Source organism: Lagenorhynchus albirostris, chromosome 13 (assembly GCF_949774975.1).
Source record: "Lagenorhynchus albirostris chromosome 13, mLagAlb1.1, whole genome shotgun sequence".
Taxonomy (NCBI): Eukaryota; Metazoa; Chordata; class Mammalia; order Artiodactyla; family Delphinidae; genus Lagenorhynchus; species Lagenorhynchus albirostris.
In genome coordinates, this window is record NC_083107.1 from 34,854,306 (window position 1) to 34,867,562 (window position 13,257).

A 13,257-nucleotide genomic window follows, 5' to 3' on the forward strand; every position below is an offset into this window, starting at 1 on the left:
GGTTAGGTTAGGTTACTGAGTCTTTGTCATCTGGTTTGCAGATATTTTTCCAAGTTTGTCATTTTTCCTTTAATTTTGCTTATGGTATTTCTTGATGTATAGGTTTTTAATCCATTTTAATTTTATAGTTCTTTTTTTGCTTTGTGTTTGGAAAAATCTTGTCTCCTTCTAAGATCAATTATTCATATGTAGTTTTTTTAGTTCTCTTACATTTTAAAAAACATATTTTATTATTTAGTTAATCTCTTGTGTTTTTTCATATTGTCACGAGACAATACGAGAATCTGACATCCATTTTTCCCCTTAAATCATAAACTATTGCACTAACAACGCTATCTTTAGAATATACTAAATCTTTATACTAAGGTCTGTTTCAAGTTTTTCAATTGTAGATGCATTTATATTTTTCTTTTGCCAGAACCCAACTCTGTTAATTATTACAGCTTTTTAATACCTTCTTGAAAATTTATTTTATTTTTTCATTTGTTGGTTATTCTTAATAAATTTTAGGATCATTCTGTCAAGTTCAGGAATAGATGTGGAATTAACGTCCTAAACTAAAAATCATATTGTGCCTCTCCCCCATGGGAAGTCTTCTTTTTTCTTTTTCAGCCACACCATGTGGCATGTGGGATCTTAGTCCCCGACAAGGGATCAAACCCGTGCCCCCTGCAGTGGAAGCACGGAGTCTGAACCACTGGACCCCCAGGGAAGTCTCCGGAAAATCTTTTAATGACTCCTCACCACCTTCAGAACATAAAGGCCAGACCCTTTAATGTGGTATCCAAGGCCTTCCTAGACGTGCCCAGTCAGACTCTCTGGGCCTGTTTATTGTTATTCCCTGCTTGCGATTTACGCTTCAGATCCGCACCCACATCCTCTGCTTTTTCTCACCTCCTCATCTCTGCAGCTCCATCTGCCTTTAATGACCTTGACTCACGCCCATTTACCCTAAAATCCATCACTACCTCCCTGTTTCCACACTGGCCAGGCTCTGTGGCCACTCGTGTGTGTCTGTTGTCACCCTGCGCATGTCTCTATTGCCACGTAACCCACTGTGTCACAGTGATGAGTTAGTCTACCCTGTGAACTCAGTGGGAGCATCTCTTGTTCATTTTGTATTCCTTGTACCTAGCATGCTACCTGTCACACAGTAGGTAGTGTAGATGGATTAGAGGAGAATATCTAGGACTGAAAGTCGGGAGATGGATTGTTGCAGTAATCAAAGTGAAAGATATTAGGGTCTTGACTAGGGCAGTGGTGGTAAAAATGGAGAGAAGGGGACATATTTGAAAAATGTTTAAGAGAGAAAATTGACAGGACTTTATGTCTCATTAAATATGAGAGAAGATACTCTGAATCTTAAATTTCCAACTTAGACATCAGGGGTACCTTGTAGTTACCTTAACCATATTTAGGCATTCAGGAGGAGAAGCAGATTTAAGGAGGATAAAATTAGGACAATTTTAGATGTGCTGTGAGTTGGAGATGCCCTTATGATACCCAGTGGAGATGTCTAATAGGCAATGGGATAGAAATAGGCTAATTATATACTTTTATTGTTCAACCCAGGACCATTTTGAGATTGAAGCAGGGTGTTATTACTAATTATGCCAGGACAAGCATAAACTAGGAATGACCCTGACAAATGACAATATGTATGGTCTCTCATATATATAAAGGTCAGATATGAACCTCAAAGAGAAGGGTCTGGAATGTGATTATTGATTTATGAATCTTTAGCATACAGATCCCCTGAGAGTGGGTGAGGTTGCCCAGGGAGAATTGATAGGATGAGAAAAAGAGAAGAGGGAGCAAAACAAAACCATAGGGAATACAAACATTTAGATAGTGATTATCAACTGGTAAAATTTTTTCAAAACACCCATGTCTCCAAATTTTCCTGAAGATTCTGATATCCTAACTAACCATCCCCATTCCCCACTCACCTTTGTAATCTTCTCTGGTCCCAAATTGCAATAGGGGGTGATTTTTTTTTTTTAAGTGCAGAACTGTAGGTTTATAGGTTGGTCAGAGGAAGAGGAGCCAGCCAAGGAAACTGCACGTGGACAGAGAGATAGGAACCAGGAGACTGACTATAGTTCAGCCAGAGTTACTGAAAGAAATGGTTGGAGGTGGTCATTAATGTTAAATGCTATAGAGAGAGAGGCTCAGTCATGAGAGGAACTCAGAAATGTCCATTGGCTTGGCATTTAGGGGGCACTGGTGCTCTTTTCTGGGGGTGATCAATATAGTTTTTCTGCAGAAGCCAGAGGAAGTAGGTGGGACTAAAGCTGTGAAGGGTAAAGACAGAAGTAGCCACCAACATTCCTGCAACATTGAAGCAGGGAAGGATTGTTTCTTGTTTTATAAGTGAAGAGAGAGAACATTGAGTCTGTAATTTATTGACTGCAGGACGTCCGGAGCCAGTAGAGAGGGCAAGGCTGAGTGTATAGGAGAGGAAGAAATACCAGTCTGCAGTCATATTTAAGCTGTTTTACTCAGCCCCATTTTCTTGTCTGGAGTACCTATGCTGTAGGTTGAATGCCACCATTCTGTCCCAGTAGGAGTCACTGAGACTTTAAAAACCATCCTTCAGATGTCTATTTGGTTGGCTTGGGACCTAGATTTTTCTCCCTCTTTTTCACTAAAGACTCAAGATGGGAGCCTTTGAATAGAACATAAATGTATCTTCTAGATGCATTGATTTGCTGAAATGTCACTGGCAAAGTGTTGATAACCCATCACTAGATTTATGGGTTGATATGATTATGTCTTTGTTGATAGATTTAGAAACATACACTTCAGATGAACATATTCCTTTGGGACATATATATGTGTGTTTATGTGGTATTCTATGTATTAGAAGGAAAAGTGAGTTTTACACTGAGAGTTGATTTTTTTTTTTCCCCTTGAGAAGCTCCATTAAGAAAAAAATGTTGAGTTTCAGAATAGAAACTGTTCCATTTTCTGATCTGCTACCTCATAGTAAGAAGTCCGTTGTAAGGTTAACTTTCTCGGAGAGAAGGCAAGGACACCAGCGAAAGGAAAAGGAAGGTTTAGTTGCTCTGCAAAGGCCCAAACATGCTCTGAAAAGTAAAGATTTCAGGCTTAATGTGCATGGAACAAAAGGCCGTTGTGAACTGTGTACAAGAGTTGGTGAGAGTTTGTATTCTGCCCCTTTTTTCTGTGGGAGTTATTTCCTGTTGTTGACTAGAGTTCTTTATTTAGAACCACCTAGCTTCAGAATGCCTGCTAGCAAGCAGAAAAGTGTGTATTTAAAACATAGGCTTATTTCAAGACAATCTCTGAAAAAAAGTCACACTACCCGTGCACTGAGACAGCATCACATTCCCAAAGGTCAAGAGAGTGTGTGGGCTTTATTCCTATAACCCTGTATCGAGGGACACAAATAAGAGAGAAGCAGAATGCATTTGGCGTAGCAGTAAGTGGTCACCTGAACACCAAGTGAAAGGTAGTTCATGGGGAAAGTGTGTTTCCATTGTTTTTTAAAACAAAAGAAAACAAGATTTCACTTTTTAGTGTTAAATGCGTTATTTGGTATGTTAAGGAAGTAACAGGAAGCCTTACATATTCTGTAAGGAAGTTTTTATCCTTTCTAGTCAGGTGAGAAATATACCCCCAAATACTGGCTTTAAACCAATTATTCTCTTATACCTGCCTTGTCAGCTGGGCTTCCTATTAAAAACTTTGGTTACGGTAGCATCGTCATTGAATTTTGCAGTCTATTATTAAGAGACAGAGAAGACGGACAATATATCAAATGAGTAAAAGGAATTAAGTTATTACTGAAATAATGGGGGATAAATAAATGCATGAAATATAAATATTACCCAATGCTTTATTAATAGATATTAGAAATTGTGGGAAAAAACCTTACGAAGTTCTACTTCATGGGAACCATATGGAAGAAAGGGAAAAAATGTATTTTTTTAATGTGATGAAATCTAAAACAATAAATTTAAATTGTTTATTACAACATATTTATTTGCTTTACATGTTTTTAAAAAGAAATTAAACTTTATAGTGTCTCTCCCTGATTCCAGTATTCTCCTCCATTTACGAAAGTCAACCACTTTCCTGAATGTTTTTTGTCTGTAATGTTTTTATTCTATAATTGCATACGTCTGTATTGGTAAACAATATATAGTATTGTTTTGCATGTATTAAAATATTTTATATAAATGATATTATACTGTACATACTTTACAGCTTGCTTTATTTTACTCAGCATTGTGTTTTTGAGATTTAACCATGTTGATATTTGGTATCTTTAGTACTTCTTATCCACCGTAGTTTTCAAGTATATCAATTTATTCTCATCTTAATGAACATTAAGGTTGTTTCTGATTTTTAGCTATGACAAGCAAAGCTACAATAAACACTCTTCTATGTCTCCATGGGGAATAAAAACAAGAGTTTCTCTAGATTCTAGATTTAGCCCTTCTCATCCAGAATTCTTCCAGAGAATTAAACCCCAGTACCCTAAGGCATCTATTGTATGTAATGAATTATCTTCTGTCTAGAATGGTTCACGTGTTGGACTGGAGCTGGAGACTGATACCTGCTCCTAAGAGCCAGCGATTACGCCAATCTTTCTAATTCTTCAGTTCAGTTGGGAGGTTTGAAATCAGCCATGGTGGGTTATTTGCACCACAGAAATCAGCAAATTCTACAAATAAGGGCTTCTTTCCTTCTTTCCCCATTCCCCACCCACACACCAGCCAGTTGTTAAACATTTACCAGCACACCACTGGTTCTTACCTTTATACCACCCTTGGGAGATCTGAGGAAATAGTCACTTGAATTCTTTTCTGTAGGGCTTATTTTCTTAAGGAACCCTAGCTGAGAAAGACTGCATGTATGTGGGCAGGGTGTGTGCATCTCCAACTCCACTAGATAATACCACATTATCTCCAAAATGGTCAATCTGATAGCCGCGAACTAACCTTTTATAATTTGCATTTTTCTTATTGCTGATGAGATTGAGTATCTTTTCACGTATTTGTTGGATATTTGAGCTTCCTCTTTTACCCATTTTTCTGTTGGGTTTATATGACTTTTTAAAAATTGATTCAATTCTTTATTAATTCTGAATATTAATCCTTTGTTGATTATATGAATCACATATCACTCAACAGTCTTTAGCTTGCCTTTATCTTTATAGTATATTTTGTTTAATAGATGTTTAATTTTTAATATAATCAAAGTTATTGGTCTTTTTCTTTATAGTCTGTGCATTGGCTGTCTTGTTTCTTAATAATCAAAGTCTCGGCAGGAAACAGTATTCCACTCAAGTGACTCAACTAAAGAGACTTTAATGAAAAAGTACTTTTGACAGAGAGACAAAGGTTGAGGCATGGAAGACCAAGAACTGTAGGAAGCTGTTATTATCTTTAGGTCTAAAGGGGAAAGGGGAGGAAATGGTGTTGCTAGAATCTGTGAGAGTTGGCACCCTGGACAAGGGGCTGCCTGCAGAAGCTGTGGTCTTGGAGGGATGGGTGATGCTATAACCAGGGCCCAAAGCAGGAAGGAGCAGGGAAGAAATACCCCAGCCTCTCTCCGCTCTGACCCACTGGTCTCTTTCTGGTGCCTTCCTGTTGAAGAATCCAGCTGGAAGCTAGTTGGCAATGAAGCTTAGTCCATAGGGGTCAACATTTCAAGGTACGGGGCAAAGCAGAGGCAAGTAGAGAATGAATCTTAGGAGACAGACAGAAGTCACACATTCCTTATCCTGAGCCTATAAACATATTTTCCTATATTCTCTCCTAAAAGTTTTAATGTTTTGTTTCACATATTTAGATGTTAGTCCACCTGAAATGTATTTTTTCTAAAAATGTCAGGTACCTCATTTAATTTTATTTTTCTGTGCAGGTAACCGGGTGACCTTTTTAGTCATTTATTGAATAGCCTGTTCTTTCCCACTGATCTGTAACCTCACCTCTGTCATATTTTATGCTTCTGTATATGTGTGGGTCTGTTTCTGCACACTCGATTCTATTCTGCTGATCTATATATCCCTTGCCAGCACCACTCTGTTTTAATTACTAGAGCTTTATAATAAACCTTGATATCTGATGGGACACATCTCCCATCTTGTTCTTTAAACTTACTACAGCTATCTTTTGTCCTTTGCTATTCCAGATGATTTCTGGATTTGCTTTTAAAGTTCCATGGGTGGGGAGAGGGGAGCATTGGGATTTAAGTTGGAATCATATTTAATTTATTGATGAGTTGTGGGGAGAATTGATATTTATATAGTATTAAGTATTCTTGTCCCTAAATGGTGTATCTCCCCATTAATTCTGTTCTTTTCATCAGATGAACTTTTGGAAAGGTTTTATTTTCTCACTTTTCATTTTTGGCTATAATGTGAAAATAGTAATTCTGGAGTCTTTATCTTTATAGCTGTTATTTTTTTTTATCACTAAAACTAAGAGCATGTCTAACAGTTCTAAAGTGATAACAAATCAGGATTGATTAAAAATGAATGTCTGATTCATTAAAATTCTTTTCAACCTTTATAATTTGGGCTTTTTTTTTTTTTTTTTTTTTTGCGGTACGTGGGTCTCTCACTGTTGTGGCCTCTCCCATTGCGGAGCACAGGCTCCGGACGCGCAGGCTCAGCGGCCATGGCTCACGGGCCCAGCCGCTCCGGGGCATGTGGGATCTTCCCGGACCGGGGCACGAACCTGTGTCCCCTGCATCGGCAGGCGGACTCTCAACCACTGCGCCACCAGGGAAGCCCTATAATTTGGGCTTTAATAACTTAAAGGAAAGTAAAAGGAAATATAAATGGTGTTGAAATTACCAATACTACTCCCACAAAAGCTATTTATCAGCAGTCCCAGTATGGACTATGCTGTCTTCTGTGTAATGAGGCCAAATGAATCACTGTAGTCAAAGTCAGGGAATCTGGCACTTTTTAAATGAGTCTTTTAAATTTGATGTGACTCATATGTATGTTTTCTTTGAAAGGAATCATCTTTAGGGACAATTAAATACATGCATTGTTTGAGCAAATTCGAGTTTGTAGAGTGTACATTTATTTGTAACAGAACAGAACGGCAGTGGGCGTCTATGCTATAGATGATATTCTCGTGGTATTTGCTGCCATCCACTCTCCTTTCTAAATTTGGTGTTACAGATTCAACTTCTGTTTTTAAAAAGGGAAGTTACATATAGCTCATTCACACTATTATTTTCTCCTTAAAAGCCAGTTTCTCTGATGATTGCCCATTTAAGGAGTTTCATATACCTCAAACAAGACTTCTCTAAGAAAGCAGTTTTGAAACAAATATTACTCAGCAAGATAAAATCTTTTGTTCAATATTTAGAGCATGTTTAGGAAAACAATTGACTAGTTACACAAGTGTATCTAATGTAGCATTGGTGTTTACCTGAGATGTTTGCCTTTGTTTCTTCCTACTTGACTTTCACTCTGCATTTCTGAAATTTTAAATATAAATTTTTTTAATTGAAAAATACATATTTTTCAATTTAAAGCAAGTATTATTGGACAGTTGGATAATTTTGAAAAAGTCTTGTTTATTCTGGCAACAGGTCTCTAAAGAACAGTTCTGCGTTGGTGACTAAAAGAAAAGATAAAGTCTTACCTAAGTGTTACGTCTCCTCCGAAAACCAATAAAAATTCACAGTGGCAAAGAGCTGATTCATTTTTTGTTGTATGCGCTATTTCCATTTAAACTGTCCACATGTTTATTTTTAATGATACTTCATAGCCTGAACTTAGAGGTATTTCCTGGGCATCTATACACATTAAAGCTTTGACTTTAACTCCTCAAAGTAGAATTTCTACAGCTGAGACTTCAAAAAGTGGTTTAAATACGTTATTTACATTCCCGAAATCACCATACTTCTCTTAAATGACCTCTTTACTCACAGGTGATTTAAAGGTACACAATCTTAGATCGTTTCTACAATAGATATGAGAATGTGTATCACAGAAAATAGGATGTGAAGTTGGTTTTATATTCTTCTAAACTCCTCCGTGAAGGCAGTCCCCATTGTAGTCACCTTTTCATAGACTCTTAGTTCTGGGAAGGGGCTACAGAAACCCCTGAGCCCTAGTGCCTCATTTTGTGGGGTGTGGATGCGGGTCCCATGATGTCAAGGCCCTGATTCAGCTTCACTGCTGACTGGCTGAGGAACTAGACCCAAGATCTTCTGACCAACCACCTGTGTTCTTTTCACCGGAACCAGTGCTTATCCTAAATCTGTGACATAGCAGATTAAGAAACTAAAAAGTCAATGATTAATCATAGCTAAGAGATTTATTTGTACAAGATCTTCAAACTCCTACTCCAGGACTCTTCCTCTCACCAAGCTGGTTCCCAGGGACAAGGATGGTCTGGAGGCTACATGATTTCTAACATTCATTGAAGTTTTCTAGGGAAGCCCGGAGTGCTGAGTACCTTGAGAAGAGTGTAAACTGCTCAAGAAGGGAGAATGGTTTATAGACAGGAAGTACAGGGTCAACCTGCAGAGGCCACCAGGAGAGTAGTGCCATGTGGGGAACTGGGGACAAGGAGAGAGGTTTCTGAGAAGCACCCACCGAGTCTTGGCGGAGTGGCATCTGGCAGGAAGGGAGCACTGGAGTTGTCACCAGCCAAGGCCTTCGCTTTCCAGCTGAGAGAGGATGAACGCAAGAGCTGGAGTCTCTAAGGAGGGCCGCTCCGAAGTGGACCTCACCATTTATCTGAGGATTTTACCGGAAAATAGTGGCAAATGAAGTAGGGAGGAAGCTCATGCTCAACAGATGCCATCTCCTCTAGAAATGGTTAGAAGGGACTAATCAAAAATGCCAGAAAAAAGAAAATGGTTTTAAGAGCATTTTCTTCCAATATTATCATTAAGATGTTCTTCCAAATTAGGATTTAAATACTATCAGATTTTTAAGAGAGAAAAAGTCATGTATTGCTAACAGAAAAAATGACCCTCTCCCAGAACATAAGGGGCAGTCATTGCAAAGCAGTCCAATAACAAGGAGGGAAGCTTTGCAAGAGCAGCCCCTCACCGGAGTTGAAGCTCTCTTCTTGTGAAGCGTGACTTCAGGGAGAGGCAGGAAAAAACCTGACACACGTAGGGCGAAGAGATGGAGAAGAATCTGCAGTAGTAGAGAAGTTAACTGGCTCCTTTGGTACCGTGACGTTTTAACTTGCTAGTGGCTGAAAAGTACTGAACCTGTCCATGCCATCTTTGTGAGAGTGTTTAGTTTAACAAATCATCGTATCCTGTATCAACTCTTTGATAATCAGTTAGGTGATGTGAGACGTCCAGACTTTATTTTGAAGATTTATTAATAGATTTCAGTGATCAGTGAATGGGAAGTCCACATTCAGTTAGGATCTCTGTATTTTCCACGAAAAGATTATTTAGCCCAGCTGGCTGTATATAATGTGTTTAATAACTGAAACGTTTATTGAGGGGGTAGGGGCATAAGACCAATATTTCCAAGGTATATAGATGGATGATTATTACCAGTATTTCATGTGGAACTTGAAAGGTAAAATGTAATAAAGGAGAAAGAATGAGCTTGAAAACTGTCCTAAAGTCTTTCTCAGTTTATGTAGACAGCTTGTCCTTGTGTCAGTTCTTTGGTGCATACTAATTAAGTGCTAAAAGTGGCCTTCAGTTAGTGCAGTAGTCTGGTTGTTTGCAAGATGTGAGGGCACAGAAACTTTCAAGAGAAGCAGTGAAGTGCAAACTAGTACCCAGAACTACAAAGCAATGTTGAGAAGTACCGCTCTGAAATTAAACTCATGAGTATTTTTAAAAATTACCATCACAGTTCTATACTTACAAAAGCAGTATTTCTTTTCTCCCTAAACAGGTATGTTCCTGATAGTTAAATGTGGATGACTGGCCTAATTTTTTGTATGTGAAAGTGAGAGGGAGAAGCTCCTAACTCTAAATCCTGAGGGTAGGATTATTGTAAATGGACTTTTAAATGTTCCAGAGAGTGAAAGTGTGAAAACCACACTTATGTGTTCACTAAGCACTTCTTGTTCATTTGCTAGGAATAAACTATATATATATATATGTATGTGTATGTGTATATATATATATATGTATATGTGTGTGTGTGTGTGTGTGTGTGTGTGTGTGTGTGTGTATACACACATACTTTTTTTTTTTTTTTTAAATCATGCATACTGAAGGGAGTTGACTTCAAAAGCTCAAGGAGGGCCTTTCCTTAGCCTCATGGTGTTGGATTCCCAGGACCAGGCAGAAATGGCTCTGCTGGCCTGTGGGGGACTTGGCCCCAGGGGAGGGGGCCATGAACCACCTGGTGTGGGACTACATCTGCAGCTGTTGAAGCTGCCACTTCATCATCTTGGTACAAGATGCCAGAATCTAGAAGTGGGGGAAGTGGGACTTATATATAACATGTGCACGGATAAGACATTTACCTTCAAAAGTGTGGAAAGGTGAAAAACATTTTCCCCCATAACTTAGATTGCTTTCCTAAGAACTCAAACCTTTACTGAGCACACACAGAATACGTACTTTAGCAGAATCAAGCGTCCACTCTGAAGACTTAAAAATTGTCTCTTTGATCTTAGTTCTTTTGGTAATTCATTTGCTAGAAAATATCCAAGCGTCACAAAAATTGTGCAAGTCTAACTTGCTGCTCACTTCAATTCATGAATAACAGTTTCAATTTATTTTAATTTCAACAGAGCCTCTGGCCTCTGCTACAGAGATATCACAGGAAGAGATTACTGCAGCTTCTATTTCAATGGCTTCTCCTTAAACTGAGCGCTGAAAGTATAAGTGAGTGGGTTGTTAGGAAACTGTTGGTAGGTAGTGTCCTCTCTGAAAGGCAGAACTCTAGAAATGAAAAATATCTTGGCTTCACGGCAAAATGTTTGAATATTATGCCACCCAGGCACAAACTGAACAGGATTTGCTGAGGGCCCTGAGCACTACTTCCACGATGTGTAATTTGGAATGCCACTGTAATGAAACTTTCCAAAGATATCCACAAATAATTAGCTTCTGGCATTGGTTATACTTAAAGAAAAACCTGTGTAACCTTTTAATTATACTGAGGGGCCAGTAAACACCTTTTTCATTCCCTTGAAAGATAAAACAAGAAACATTGTTCCGTCTACCAACATTTTAGCCCAGGTTTAATTTCAATAAGATCATCGATTTGATTGATAACAAATCATTACTGAACAGTTCCAATAGGTGTAAACTTGTCTTGATGTTAACGACTTATAATCACCTTTTTTTTTTTTTTGTGCGGTACGCGGGCCTCTCACAGGCTCTGGACGAGCAGGCTCAGCGGCCATGGCTCACGGGCCCAGCCGCTCCACGGCATTTGGGATCTTCCCGGACCGGGGCACAACCCGTGTCCCCTGCATCGGCAGGCGGACCCTCAACCACTGAGCCACCAGGGAAGCCCTATAATCACCTTTATGTTAGGTCTTAAAGCTTTATTATCCTTAAACATAACTAGTATAGTGGACTATTAAGCTCCAAAGAGATCTGAGACGATATTGATTGGGGTGGCAGCCAAAGTTTTAAGGTGCCTGAATTACTTTTTGTAACATCTTTACACCGAACGCGCATGTAATTTTTAAAATAATCATTAATTTTCTAGGGGAGCTCTCCTTTCCTAGGGCTTTAAAATTCGCACCGTACACACAACCTCTCCCAACTAGTATAAATTTACCTGCTAAATGTAAGTAGTTCAAGAAAGGAGAGAGAAAAGGCTAGCAATGTGAAACTGCGCCTCGGTATCCCCTGCGTATCCAAGCCTGGCTTGCCTACCTGCGTGGGCTCTGCCAGGGTAGGCGGCCGGCTGCCGGGTCTGCACCACGGCCGCGGCCTGCCACGAAGGATGCAACTCGGTTCCGTCCTGTTCCGAAGGTACTCTTGACTTGGTGACCCATTTCAAGTGTTGGGCTGAGGCCACTGCACGCAAAGGGAATTTTCTGTCCCCAGCTCCAGCTGGAGCCCCCACCCATCCTGTCATTCGGACGTCTCTGCGGGCCACTCGTGCGTCCTGAGACTGGGGCATCGGAGAGGGTCTCAGCTGCGGGAGCGCCGCCCCCGCCCTCCCGGAACGCCTGTCTCGAAAGCTCCGCTGGCAGCGTGAACGCCGCGCCTTGGGGTCTGATTTTCTCTCCCCCCATTTCCCCCCGGGACCCTGCCTGCCCGGCTAACCGGCCCCAAGTTGCAGAATAGCTCAGATGCTTGTCATATTTGCGGTCGCGCGACTCAGCGGGCTGTGCGCGCGCGGCTCTCGCCGCCGCCTTTGTCACTAGCGGCTCCGTCATTTGCATGAGTGGTGTGAGGGGATTCTTGGTGGTTAGTTGTGGTCCCCTGGCCGGAGTGTCTCTTTTCTTCTCCCCTGCTCCTTAAGCCTTCCCTTAAGAGAAAATCAAGGACGCCCCGGCTGGGAAGGGAGCCGTGGGCGGCGCTGCCACCCGGCGTCTCGCGTGCTCCGCCTGCCCCTTCCTGCTCCTGGGGCGGCCGGGGCCCCGCTAGGCATTTATCGCGCCTCCCGGGACCTCCGGGGGAGGGGGCGGGGCCCGGCAAGAGGCGGGGCCTGGTGGCCGAGGGGCGGGGCGGGCCGAGGGGCGGGGCCTGCTGAGCCCAGCGCCCGGAGCTCGCGGGAGGCTCGCTGGCCGCACGTCACTCCTGCACAGCGAGTGCTGGAGCACTAGCTGCCGCTAGCTCGGTCAGGGCGCCCCCTCCGCCCGCCTCCCGCTTCCTCCTCCGCTGCCTGCCGCCGCCGCCTCCTCCTCCTCCACCATTGTATAATGCTCCGAGCGCGCAGGCAGAGGACGGCGGAGTCTTAGCTTCGGTCTCGCCTCCAGCCCGCTCCTCGGAGCCACCCTCGGGCCCCCGGAGCGGGGGATTCCGCATGGAGCGGGAGTAGCTTGAGGAGTGGGCAGAAACCCCTCCTGATGTGTTAGTTCCCAGGTGGAGCTGCATGTGGTAAGTTCTCCCGGCGCCGGGTTGGAGGGGATTCTTGGATGCGCTGGGCTCCCGGTGGGTGGGGGCGGCGTTGGGACCTCGCCAGGGCCGGCTGAGCCGGGAGGGCGGAGGAGGGGCCCGGGCGGCCGCGAGGGTCGTGGGCGCCTCGGCGGGAGGGACCTGGGCTGGAGCAGGTACCGGGAGGAGCACTCCCTCCGGCTGCTTCCCTGCCCCGCTCCCTTGGACCCCCGGGGCCAGCGCCGGGGACCCCCAGCGTTCGCG

The 13,257-nt window shown here is 42.1% G+C and overlaps 1 protein-coding gene across 4 annotated transcripts in view; it reads left to right on the forward strand.

Annotated features, from left to right (window-relative positions):
- Nucleotides 1–13,257, forward strand: part of SERTAD2 (SERTA domain containing 2) — a 112,952-nt gene that overhangs the window by 78,161 nt on the left and 21,534 nt on the right. For 2 of the 4 annotated variants that reach the window (XR_009544089.1, XM_060169145.1), the window contains exon 1: nt 12,708–12,996. The exons of the other annotated variants lie outside the window; for them this stretch is intronic. The gene's annotated coding sequence lies outside the window, so the exon portion shown is untranslated. Of the gene's footprint in view, nt 1–12,707; nt 12,997–13,257 lie in introns of those variants that run through there. 4 annotated transcript variants of the gene reach the window in all.